Source organism: Lytechinus pictus, chromosome 12 (genome assembly GCF_037042905.1).
Source record: "Lytechinus pictus isolate F3 Inbred chromosome 12, Lp3.0, whole genome shotgun sequence".
NCBI lineage: Eukaryota > Metazoa > Echinodermata > Echinoidea > Temnopleuroida > Toxopneustidae > Lytechinus > Lytechinus pictus.
Genome location: NC_087256.1, coordinates 1240850 through 1254837, shown reverse-complemented (window position 1 = coordinate 1254837; position 13988 = coordinate 1240850). Strand labels below are relative to the sequence as shown.

At 33.5% G+C, this 13988-nt stretch overlaps 2 long non-coding RNA genes across 2 annotated transcripts; both read left to right on the top strand.

Moving 5' to 3' along the window:
* The first annotated feature begins 2903 nt into the window (after positions 1–2903).
* Positions 2904–13946, top strand: LOC135156160 (uncharacterized). The gene is made up of 2 exons (XR_010295309.1): positions 2904–3241; positions 11451–13946. It is a non-coding gene; the product is annotated as an uncharacterized LOC135156160 (long non-coding RNA).
* Positions 4046–8541, top strand: LOC129275108 (uncharacterized). The gene is made up of 4 exons (XR_008585969.2): positions 4046–4126; positions 5298–5375; positions 5644–5854; positions 6860–8541. It is a non-coding gene; the product is annotated as an uncharacterized LOC129275108 (long non-coding RNA).
* Positions 13947–13988: the final 42 nt, after the last annotated feature.

The following is a 13988-nucleotide window of genomic DNA, read 5'->3' as shown; positions in this document are numbered from 1 at the left end:
GCCTAGTCTGCAGGCAAAGACCCTGATTGAAACTTTGATCAACAAGTGGGTCTCCACGCAAAGACTAGACCATATAAAACTTGCTATTTAAATGTATTGTATTGAATTGAACTTATTTATTTTATTTCATAATTTTCACTAAACATACAAATAAAAAAATACTAAATATAAATACAAGATAAATTACATAAATCCATATACAAATCAATCGAGCTTACACTTCCAAATTGGAAGTAACAATACAAACGATATGCGATTAACAAATATCATTGATAAATCAAAACCTTCTAAAAAGATATAATTACAAAATAAAATGAAGAAATTTGATTTCAGTGATGTTAAATGCATGGTCATGGATGATAAAAAAATATGACTGAACAAGATGAATGAGGTGGGGGATACACGAAGAAAGAATAAGATACAACAGAATATTAAGGGGAAGGGGGAAAATGATAATAAAAAAGGAAAGGGGGAAAAAAGAGAGTGGGGAAAATTAAGGGTCAGAGGTGGGATCTATGTAATTTTCAAATATTCGAGGAGGTTTGTTGGGAGTAGAAGGCAAAAAGCATTTTTTTTTTACTTTAAGATCAAATGTATTTAAGCTTAAATTCTTTCTTATATATATATATATACAATTTTTCATCAGTGTTAGCAAAAATTTTCAACTTGATCCTCGTCAGTGGAAACATTCCTAAAAAATGGTCAGAAAGTTATATTATACCATTGTACAAAACAGGGTCTAAAACCAACCCTGCAAACTATCGAGGAATATCCCTTTCAAGCTCCATTGGAAAATTATTTTGTAGTATTCTAAATAAACGCCTTGTGAAATATTTCATGGATAATAATATTTATGTTAATAATCAAATAGGTTTCAAGGAAGGCCATCGAACATCAGATCATATATTTACATTAAAGACCATCTTAGACAAATACGTGAGAACGCATAAGATGGATGAAAAGTGTAATATATATTTGTGTTTTGTCGACCTGCGAAAAGCATTCGACAGTATATGGAGGAATGGTCTGTTTTATAAAATGCTGAAATATGGCATAGGAGGCGATTTTTATGAGATTGTAACTAATATGTATAAAAAACTAAAGTTGAGTGTAAAGCTGAATGAAGGGATAACCGAGAGTTTTGGAAGCAATTGTGGTGTAAAACAAGGGTGTACATTAAGTCCCACCCTTTTCAACCTCTATCTAAATGACTTGCCTCATGAGTTAGGATTTACTGACACTGATCCAGTTGAGTTGAATGGAAAGTTAATCAACTGTGCAGATGACATTGTATTGGTATCAAAATCAAGGTGTGGAATGCAGACATTAGTACATAGACTTGGTATTTACTGTGATAAATGGCTAATGATGATTTGTAACAAGAATGGAAAAATTTGAAAGATCAGGCTTTCGAGGCAAATGGACAAAACATTGAAGTTGTTAAACATGCAACATATTTAGGTTTGGTTTTCAATATTTGCGGTTCGTTCAAATATACAGGAGTCAATCTGGCAGATAAAGCCAAGAGAGTATTATTCAAATGATTTCAATCCTTCGGTTACAATATTCCAAATATAAAAACCGCATCACTAATATTTTACTCTTTAATAAAGCCAATACTCTTCTATATGGTTCGGAGGTATGGGGCGCTTTTACCGTCAACTTTGAAAAGTTAGCGGAGCTTGCAAATGGTAATTCAAACTTGTATTTGAGAAATGAAATTCAGAGTGTCCAGTTTCAATGGTTGAGAAATATCTTAGGAATTAACAAAAGGAGCAGCCACTTACCAATACTTGCAGAAGTTGAAATGTATCCATTGATAACACAAAATAATTAGCGGAAACTTGGGAAAATATTATGCCCGAATGAGAAGTTCAGATGAAGATTCTTTGCTACATCACTCCTTTGAAGATAATTGAGAATAATTGCGAATGCTGGTTAGGAAATCTGCAACACCTTCTTAAGGGATTTAACATATACAGTATTTGGATGTGAATAAGAATTGTTTTAGAACTAGGTGAGATAGTCGATAGTGATAGAGTAGTAGAAGAAAAACTAAAAAAGTTGAAGATATTTTCAATTGCCAGTTTTTATTGGATTTGCGTAATGATCGAGCAAAATTGATGTTGAAAAAAATAAATTGAGAACTTATAAACTTTTTAAACAGAATATACAAACAGAGAAATATCTATTAACTGTTAAAAATCAGAAAATACGGAAAAATATCTGTCGATTTAGAATAAGTTCCCATAATTTACCCTTTGAAACTGGAAGACATAGACGTCCAGATAAAATACCCTCACATTTAAAAACGTGCAATAAATGTAATTCAGGAAAGGTTGGGGATGAGTATCACACGATAATAGAATGTAATGTACTTGTATTTTTATCTTTGTTTTTCTCTCTTATAATTTAGATTTTTATGAATTTCAAATCTGTATTAGAGACAAGTTGCAATGCTCTAGATTATCATTATCATATTTTTTTTCATTCTCGATGACTGTTGTACAATTGTAGGCCCATAATTGATAATTTGCTTATGAATATTTGATTTGAGAGAAGACGATAAAAACATGTTATAAAACAAAATCTTACTGTTTTGTGAAATTAAGCGAAAATTTAAAATATCATAACTTTTTTTATATTTTATATCCGATTTTGATGAAATTGTCTTTGGTTTAGTTTCTTTTTATTCAACTTTTTGTTTGGGCGGATTTGTCATATAAATGTACATTCTACTCCTCACGAAATTCGGTAAATTTTTGACTTTGTCTAGGAAAGGTTCAGGAAATTTCGGGAAATCTAAAAATTACAATTAAAGCGATACGTCTGTATATCTCAAAGTTTTCCGCTCGAGCTCCGCGCTCGCATTTCGTAATTTTCCCTTTTTTGTTCCTATTTTTGAAGAGGGCGTGAACCAAAAAAAAAAAGTTAGATTTCTTGATTTTGGTCACTTGGACCAAATTTGGGTTCGCTGTATTATCGTCCGATTTTTGTTAAAAATCAAACTTGAAAATGCCAGGAAATGTCTATGAATTTCGGGAAATGTGGGATTCAGTTTTGGAAAATTTGTTTTGGAACTGCTGTGGAAGGTAGTCTGCAAACACACATTTGGCTTTTCATAACAGTTCATATTTTGTTTTTCTTGACAACGACGTCCCTCGAATAATAATAATTTTTGTTCGGCTTGACGTTCGTTCGAAGATATTATACATCTTGCATTTTCAGGAGGGAAGTAGAGGTAAGAATTCATTATTTTGATATTTATGTTGATATCGATAACCCCAGCTCACAGCGTATTAATTACCAAATATCACAGCAATTAATCCCTTCGTTGTAAAGCCTTGTCCCACCTACTCACATTTGTGCTGGTTATTCACGACGTCGAAAGCCGACCCAAGGCCAAGCCCAAGCCAAGGCAAAGCCCAAGCCAAGGCAATAACCTCGCATTCTACTGACAGTGACAGTGGCACTGTCTTGTTGTCTTCTCATTCATTGATGAACACAATCGTACAAATGGATGGCAAGTTCACTAAGGACGATCAATGAATTTATAGAGTAAATAAACATAGTTTCAAGCCAGACCTCTTGTCTTGACAAATAGGAGTCCTAATCTTTTTTTTTTCTTAAAATTCCCAGATTTTTCGACTTCTAAAGACTAAAATCTAATTCATTTTTATTTTGATACAGATACTCTATTGCTATAGGTAATATAGTGCCAGAAAATTTGTATGTGTTGGTTAATAGCTATCCGGCATGGCTGTGTATTCTATTTAGATCTAGGCCCTAGTAGATCTAAAGTTACTAAACATAAAGGCCCGAATTCACAAAAAACCTAGCTCCTGGTTTTTGGTGGTTTAAACCCCCTCCTGGTTTAAACCCCGAGCTGGGTTTTTCATTTGCGTTTCACAAAGGGGGTTTAAACCCCGAGGGGGTTTAAATGCGTCATAAAACGTCATGAAACGTCATATTTTTTAGTCAGCTCCGAGATGTGGTTTAAAAAAATTAAACCATGGTTTATCTTTACGAGCATGCGCACTTGGGAAGTTTGTGAAAAATCCGCGAAGTGAAGAGAAGTTTCTTTGCCGTCTGGGATGTGTCAAGTGGTCTTCTTGATCAGAAATTCGTAAGTATTCTTCTTTGAATTCGTAAAATAAATTCCCGCTGTACTTCTCTGGAATATATTGATACGTTTTATGCAGTTTTATGAAATTGATAGTGTTGTATTTCATGATTGCGAACGAGGTTTTGGTATTGACAAGTCCAGACGATGCACTTTATCGTCGCCTGTGTATTGCCACAGTCCCATCGGTGCATTTAAGTGTTGGGATATTTTGACGCTGTCACAGTTTGTGACGAATTTGAAGGTGCGCAGCTCAGCCGCGGGCCGGGCTTAATATTTGTTTTTCTGAGCTTCACAAGGATATTATATTATGGTGCCTTCTATATCTTCATTTGTAAATGTAAAGATGAAAATATAACCCTAGATCAATATAATTTTGTACTATTTGGTGCATTTTACTTTTAGAGAGAAAGAATTTTGTTTTCAATTTGCCTGGGCCCTGGCTAAATTGCATTTCAAAATTCTGGATCTGGATGTGTACACTGCTGGACCAATTGGTATGAATGCAGCGGGTGAGAGAGGGCACGGTGATATTTAGTCGTATCGTAGGTAGTTCTTTTCGATCTTTGACTTGAACACCTCTAGTGATGTGCTGTTCACTGTGTCAGGTGGGCCGGAGATGGTTCCAAGCCAGAGGGGTACTCACAAAAAAAAAAAAAAAGTGGAGCCAACACAGTTCAGCGGAACAACCAAAATACAGAGACTGAAGCTTTTGGTCTATTTCTAGACCTACCTTTCCTTTAGGCTTTAGGCACAGGCCAATTTTTTGAGGCTGTAGGAATTTCTCAAATTTTGGTCTAAAATCTTTTCACTTGCAAAATTCAAATAGAGAAAATATAGCCCCCCCCCCCCCGGCCCCCCAATTTTTTTTTTTTTTAACCCATTAATTGTGAAAGGTATATTCGCACAAATTATTACAATGTTTTTGTTTTTTTTATTATTCACCATGTTCACTATGAGATCAGGGGCCCGTTGCAGAAAGAGTTGCGTTTAAACGCAAGCCAATAAATCAATCGCAATTCACAAATACGCGCTGTTGCGCATGATTTTAAGAGTTGCGATTGATTGCAACTCTGTCTGCAACGGGCTCATGTATTAAGTGATAAACCAATGACTGTTTTTTTTATATATGAAAAATTTACGTTTGTTTAAAACTTTGACCATTGTTTCACAGAATTACATCGACATCAGAGGAACCGTAGATCTATATCCATGGATTATCTCCATCTTCACAACCTTGAATTACTAAGAGGTATGATTAATTTGATTTACATTGTTTTAATTTGTTCTAAAGTGTTATTGAAATGATTTGATGAGACAACGAAAATGAAATCTTCAGACTGAAGAAATGAAATAACAACTTGAATGTAGTTTTTGTTAATCTCGGGAAGAAAATTGAGATTGCAGTAATTATGTTGGTAGATCAAATCTACATGCTCATGTCCAGTTTGGATTTGGAACGATTATAAAGATCACAAAATAAAAGAATTTAAAATGATATTCAACTCTTCTGCATACAGCTACCTTTGCCAAGACGTGGGCTACTTGATGCTAAAAATCCATCAGAATCTTACGAGGATGGGCCACTTCGAGATCGGTATCGACTGTCAAAAGAAACCGACATGTACGTCATCAATATGCTGGAAGTTGAATTGAAGAGGGACACATAGAAGAATGATCCACTTCCTGTTTATTTGCAGGCGTTGACAACTCTCCGTTTTTATGCAGTGGGTGAGTAATTGAATTTTTCATAAACAATTATTGAATGTTTCTTGGCACTGTTAAATCTATTTGACTGAGGTTGTTTCTATTAATTTTAGGACTCCAGATAAAGTTAATGACAATATCTAGAAATCAGAGAGGTAGCACATAAACAAATGTATCATTTAAGCAAACAGTCAAGTACCTATGAATTGCATACTTTAAAAATTCCAAAAGTACCACAGCAGGAGTGAGGCTCTGCTGTTACAACTGTTATGTCAGGTTAGAGTTATAAATTTTGCCATTAACCCATGGTAGAGCTTCATGAGGTTCACCAAACTTGTACACAAAATTTTTGAAATTTTGAGTAGAAAATTATTTATGCTAATTTATGCAAAATTTATTCATGCTAATTTATGCAAAATTCATAATCACAAAAAATGCTTCTGTATTTTTTGACCAATTTTGATTTTTTTTTCATCCATCTGGTAGAGCTACATGATGAGGGTCCCCAAATTTCCACACAGACTTGAAATTTTGACTAGAAAATTATTTATGTTAATTTATGCAAAATTTATTCATAAATCACAAAAAATGCTTCTTCTATGTAATTTCTCTATTAATTTCAATTCTGTTTCCTCAATTTATGTCACAAATATAATTCACTAGTGTCGACTTTGCTGAAATTAAAAATTGATGGTACGTTGTTCGGGTACTGTACAACCCAATTATTTTTTAAACTTTTAATCAAAAGATGTGCAAAACTTCAAGGTAAAAAGTCATAAAAGCATTGGGCAAAAAAAATTATTCAATAGTTGTTTTTGAAGTCAGCACTGCTGCTATATTGAATCGCATAATGATGGCGAGACTGCCAGAGGCGTTCCACTTGTTAAAATAAATTGGAGAAATTGTCTGATATTTGTACAAGATGGATATTCATTGTTTAACATCTATATGTGCTTCAATGAAATGTTTTAAAATTACCTCGAAACAATCACGTCAACCATCAACCATATGGTTTGTTTGATTTTACAGGATCATTTCAAAAGATGCATGATGATGAGGCAGCAATATTGCAGTCATCAATGTGTCGGAAGCTATACAATTCCTTTGACAAGAGAAGAAGTTGAAGCAACTCAGCGACAGTTCTACCAGTACTGTTAGATTTCCAGGAGTGAAAGGTGCAATTGATGGGACACATGTCTACATCAAGAGCCCGGTGGGGGGGGGGGGGGGATTGGGCCATATGCTTCCTATATACCCCATTCCAACTTCATGTGGAGAGGAATGCCTATAACAATGGCAAAAGTATTAAGAACATAGAAAAACAGAGTTCATTCAAATTTATGAAGAATAATTTACTTCTTTATTTGTTAATAAATTGATTGGTATAACCCTGTGATTCCAGCAGCTTAGCTTCAGCAACCTCTCTTTCTTTATTCAAAACGTCCATTCATAGTTCATGCTCCTTCAAGCTCATATCGTGCTCTTTCAATCTTATTTCATGCTCTTTCAATCTCATATCGTGTTCTTTCACTCTCATCTTGTACTCTTTAAAGTCGAGATCATGTTTCTTCCATTGAACTTCAATTCTAACGGCATGCACTTCTACCAGCTCAAACACTTCTGACAGATGATTCTTTTTTCCTTGAGATGGGTAATTCAAATTCCATTTTGCAGAAGAAGGAAGGTTTGTAGTATTGCTGCAGGGTTAAAATTCAATATTGAAATGCATTTAGGTACCAGTACATAACATATAGTAACAGTGCAGTTTGTAAGAAACATACTATAAATCACGTTATCAAAGATGTGTTGTTTAACGTACTAGTAACTCTCTACTTGATTGGTTCAGCTTCTGACACCAATGACATTGGGGAGTTCTCTGATTGTTCTCGGAACCATAAATTGAATTTTGGAAAACATTAAAGACTTACCCGGTAACTATAAAATTTCTTTAAAAACAGAAAATAATGCAATGCTTTCTTTTCAGAACCATACAATATTCAGTGCACAGTTCATTGAATCGCTTGAATCTGGTAACATACATATATTGAAGCCCTTTTCATACTTCAAATGATTCACCCTCCCAGTTCAGTTATATAAATCCCTCTTCACCTCTAAATACCTTACTACATATCTGTAGTATATTCAGATTATTTTGTGTGTACCAGTGTATTGTGCATCCAATTAACATGATCTTGTAATTAAATGTACATGTACTTGATTTGGGGATCATGTTTAATTTGTTAAAGTATTTAACATCTATTTCAACTACATCTGATTTATGAGTCTGGTCAAAGAGATATTCTGGCAGAAAGGGTTAATGGAAAAAAGGCATTGTAATTTTAATGGTACTAAATTACCTTGAAGAGGAATGTGATTTTGAAGAAGGTCCATCAGTCTGGGAACGTTTCCTTGATAACTCGGACAGAAATGAATTTGTATAATTTGTCCTCGTGTTGAAAAAAATAGATGAACTTCTGTTCTTATGCAGGTTTATAAATTTCAACAATGTGTCACATTCATCTCAGTTGGGAGGGTTTTATTATTTTGTTTCAAGGAAAGTGATGAATACTCTTGATCATGTAATTATATTATGATTTGGGAAGTATTTTGAGAGGTCCACTTTGTGAGATAGCTTATTTAAAATTAGCTTAAACTGGACATGGAGTTTTCACATTTGCAATCATTATTTGTGTATTAATTGCAACAAGCATAAGAAAGAAGAAAGAATTACCTTTCATTTTGTGAGGATGCAGTTCTTAATTTAAGAAATCTTTATTTCAATAGATTATTAAATGTATTTTTGTTTCATAAAATATTTAAAAGATAAATGTTCTTTATACGGTTGATTTATTCAGATATGTCTTCAGTCAATGATGGATTTGAAGTTGGGGGGACAGGATGTTTGATTAGGTTTTATGTAAATTTCTTATACGCAAGAGTAGTTTTATTTATAATTATGTATTGCAATAAGGATTAAGAATGCAATTTTATAGTGCTTGCTTAAAAGGATTTTCACTAGTAGGAAAATTGTATTCTGCACTTTTATGATTTGTGATTAGTACCCCCTTTTATATATATATATATATTTTATGGGGGGAGGATGTCAGATATATTGTCAGAAATATTCACCTAGAATGGGGAAATGAAATCAGAGTAGATGCATTTGGTTGATTGGGTGGTGTAACTTGAGGCAGTGCTGGATTTGAAGTTGCCGTATTTCATGGTTGAGGGAAATAAGAAAGATGACTGTTTAATTATGTGGAATACTTGATATTTATATAGATTTTTTAAAAAGTAAATGCATAATTGATCTGAACAAACTTATTAACAGAATTTTGTATGTATGAAAATGAATTCATTGGAGAATTACAAATTAATTTAAAAAAATCAATTAAAAAAATAAAATCTTTTTTTTTATTAATGTCAACAGTTACAAAAATAAGCGTGAATGGAGTGAAGTCAAAGTAGATGCACTGGCTTTGCTAGTTGTTATTGGAACTTGATCTGTACATGACCTGCAATGTATATATATATTTTTTTTTGGGGGGGGGGAGAAGCATTTTGTTTATTGGATTAATACATTACATGTACTGAGAATATTATATGCCTATAGAATATACACTCTAATGAATTTGACATTTGAAAATATTTCCATTATAAATTTTTGCCAAGGTATTCTGTTGTACAATCATTAAAACAGGAAATAATTTTATGATTGAATATTGCAATTTTCATGATTTCTCTATGTACACCGCCTTGAAATATTGAAATAAAAAATAGATAACTTTAAAATATTTAAACTGCTTCGATGTAAGATAGATTTTATAAAGAAATGTGTGGGGGAAGAGTTGGTTAAGAATGGTTGTGACCAAGAGCTCAATAACTTTTCTTTTAGTTAGAATGCCAATTTGTAATGCCTATATTTCCATTTAAAAACATGTATTTCCAAAAGAGCAAGGGGGAGGAGGGGGCGACAGAGAGAAAAAGGTAGTAGGATGGTGTATGTGTTTGAGAGAAAGAAAGAAAATGAGCGGGAACAAGAGAAAGATTATGAGAACGTGAAAGAACACTTCATCAATTTATTTTCACTTCAATATTGTTTAACTATTGAGACATTTTTTTAATTGAAATGAGAAATAGAAATTCAAATTATTTATTTTAATAAAAATTATTTAGGAAATATATATGCTAAACCTTTAAAATATTTTGGGAATGAAATCAACTTCTAATTCTACAACTACCCCATCCCCCCAAAAGGTTATCTTCCCAAAAAAGACCTAAACTATTTTAAGTAGGGATTTCCGCCCATGTTTCAGTGATCCACAAATATTTATTTCTATGCGTGCTAGACTTATGGGATGCACTTTTGATTACCATTAAAAAAATAAAGTCAAGATTTAGGGAATAAATCAGGGCGGTCTCAATTTTAGGAAAGGAACATAAACAAATTGGAGGATAAAGTTTACTTCAGAAAAGAATTATGGGTAAATTTGGGGACTTGTTCTTTCTAGAATTTACATTTGAATTGAAATATTATATTTTTGACGATGGAACTAGATTAAAAGATTGTTTCGCAAGTTTGATTATGACGTAAAAATAGCTGATCGACAATCTTTGTTATGGTTGTTGTTTTTATACTGAAAAGGCATTAGAAGATCCATGCCTTTAGATTGGTTGCCGGACGACTGTACGGGCATGCGCGTTGTTAACTCTCAGCTCAGCGATCGAGATCGTAGACATGCAAAATCAACAGCTGATTTTCATATTAAATGCCGCTTACCACCAAAATGTAAGTATTATGAGGAAGTTATCTGATAAGATACTACTTATTTTTGAAACTGATGAAGTAATTATATTCATACTTCAAGTTTCATCGGGTAATCTTGATATTACATCTGGTTGTTGTCATTTTATTTTCAGCCGAATTAAATGTATTCAATGATTAAAAACTTGACATCGATGTCTATGGATGGGACCGAAATGAGATTATCGTCGACGCGCAGACGACCGCAGTGGTTGAGACAAATTTTCAATTTCTTGCATTTTGTGATATATCTAAAAATAGTGGATGTACAATACAATTCGACTCATCCAACAATGAATAAGTTTTTAATGTAATTTCATTTCAAATAATCGATTAAGATAGCGAAAATCGGTAGTTCAAACCCCAGACTTTGGATTTTCGAACCCTGTTTGCCATCGTCAACAAGGACCGTAGCAGACAACATATGCTCTACTGAGCATGCTCAGAACCGTGGTTTAAAATAAAACCATGGTTTAAACCATGGTTTTATTTTAAACCATGGACTAAAGAAACCATCGTTGGTGAAACAGAGAGGGGGTTTAAACCCCCTCGGGGTTTAAACCGTGGACTAAAAAACCCAGGAGGGGGTTTAAACCCCCTCGGGGTTTAAACCTCCTTTGTGAATTCGGGCCAAAAAGTCAAGAGTTAGGCCTAGATATTAAAAACAAAAAATCATAAAAATTCAACTTGAAATGTTTTTTAACTAGTCTGTCATTAGGTTTTAATTTCAAGAATGAAAACTTCTTATCTTATTTCAACACATTAACATCAAACAAGCACTTCACAGTTTTCTTTTATTATTTTTTGTGCATTCAGGAACAGCATTTACATAGAATGAAATCAGATTGACGTGGACACGCCCATCAGCCCCTCATCAAATCTATACATCAGACTTTGTCTCCCTATCCTGACAGTGGTTGTACTCACTGTGAACTGTGGTGTTCCAAATCCTCATCAGATATGCCGGACAACAAGAACCAATTCAAGGAGGTGCTCCCGAAACAAGGACTTGTCTATCAGGAGGAGCAACCAACCTTGGTCCTTTGCAAACCAAAACTTCTTCCACTGAAGTCAGTGACACTAGAGAAGATGGAGAAGATGCAGAAAGATGCACAGGACAAGGTCCAGGAGCAGGAGATGGCAGAGAGGTTACAGCAGTCTCAAGGAATGAGTGGATTCTGAGATCAATGGACATTGCCTTAGCAGGAGTCATGGGGATGGAGAGCGCCCCACCCCCATAAAAACTGTTCCACTGCAATACTTTTTCTAGAAAAATGCACTGTAATTTTTAACTCATTTTGTTAATTACCATGTTGCATGGTCTAACCACCACATCACTGTATTCATGAGTTGAAACAATTATGAGTCTGTGGTCATTGAAACAATCAACTTCTGATATCAGTACATATCCATCATTAGCAAGTAGAAATTAATAAAAAATATTTACCTGACCAATTGTAAAAAGCACAGATAAAATACAGCAAAGAAACATATACAGTTGTAGACTTGTAGCAACTACAAATGTGCTAGATAAGTAGAGAATTGTGTTTATATGACAATGCATTACAAAAATGCAAACAGCAGGTGGTTCACTTCCAATGCATGTTGAATCTGTATGCAGCAGAAGGTTCTTGAAAGTAAAACAAAATTATGAGACGGGAACAAGTACAATTATTTTCTGTTCTTAGTGATTGTTTCTTTTGTCCAGTTGCTCAAAACAGCGTTGTTAGATAATGTGTGGTCATTGAAACATAGACCATTCAAATAATGATAAGGTTTATGATCTTTGATATATTTTCAAGAATCCTTCCCTTTTTCTGATACACCCAGTAGTAGAGCATATTGATTTAAAACAGATATATAATGACTTGATGGATGATGCCTATATCCTTTACTTTATGCAGTTTATTTGCTATTCTTTTTAAAACTTGTCCTGAAGTTTGAATGTCAATATGACATTTTATTTTGTTTTCCTATGCATTTGCCAGTGAAATATTTTCAGCTTTGAATTGTAGTTTTACCTGGGGTATCTTCGATGAAACTACTCCATAATACATAGAAAAAAAGTGAAGTAGAGCTGCTTCATTTTTTCCCCTTTAAATTTGTAAACCACATTCATTTTTTGTTAGTCTCATGTTCATGCTGTAATTTCAGGATTGCAATTGTGCAACAAGGAGAGAAATTCAAAAAATAAGAAGAAGGTCTTATTTTAATTTCATTCTGTAGAGTACTTTAAGTTAGCCTGCCATTATTTTCAGAAATATCCAGTCAATATTGATTTTAAAATATAGTATTATTTTGCTAATCCTTTTTATTTGTTTTTCAAAGCATCTTCGGTTCTTGATTTCCATTCTAAAAAAATGTATACTGTTAAGTTAAACTTGTCAGTGTCATTATGTATGGAAGTTACAGGGCATTGAAAACAACATCAAGTTGATTTACATTGTAAGTAGATAGTGAAAAATCAAACAGGCATAATGCTTGCAATTTCGTCAAAATCAGTTAAAGTTTTGCTTGATTTTACAATATGTATATCAGGGGTGGAATACAAATAAGGAACAGTTGCTGTCTCGCATTAAGTGCATTTATTTCTTATAATGAAATATATTATTTTTCATGTGTTTCCTTCTTATATTTGTAAACCATGATTTGACTTTGACTCTATGGCTTGAACATGTTAAATGCCCCAGACTTAAATAATCAAGGGGGGGGGGCAAGCAGGCCTCCCCCAATCCATATTTTTCATTGTATGGAAAATGCTCTCTGTGAGTGATGATCATGTTGGGTTTTTTTTCCTCAAAACAGAAGGGGGGAATTGCCCCACCCCTGGTAATAATAATGATAATAATAATAGCGGTATATTTACCCAGGGTAGCCGCTTCAGTTCCGAAAACTGTTCTCCCAGCGGGCCCTGCTATTAAATTCTGGATCTGTCCATTCAATGACCTTTAATGTAACTTCTACAAATCATTCAAATGTTGTTTTTTTTGTGATCAAATCTACAAAACCTGAAATGGTCTGTATATCATTTAATAACTTAAAAACAAAATATTGAAAGTGTGACATCATCAACTCTCATTTATTTCACCTTTTAATCAATTCAAGCTGAATGGAATTGAGTTTGAGATTTCAGGTGCAGTAAACATATATGATTGTGTTACAAAAAATTTCCCTCTTATATTTGTAGATAATAATGTATGGTTTTAAGTGAGCAGTAATGTAGCTTATTTATTTATTTATTTGTTCTCTTCTGGGAACTAATGAAGATGTGAATTAGATGATAGTGTGAAAAGAAAATGATCAAGAATACAACATTTGAAGTGTTTAGCATGATTCTTTTTTTATTGCTTGAAA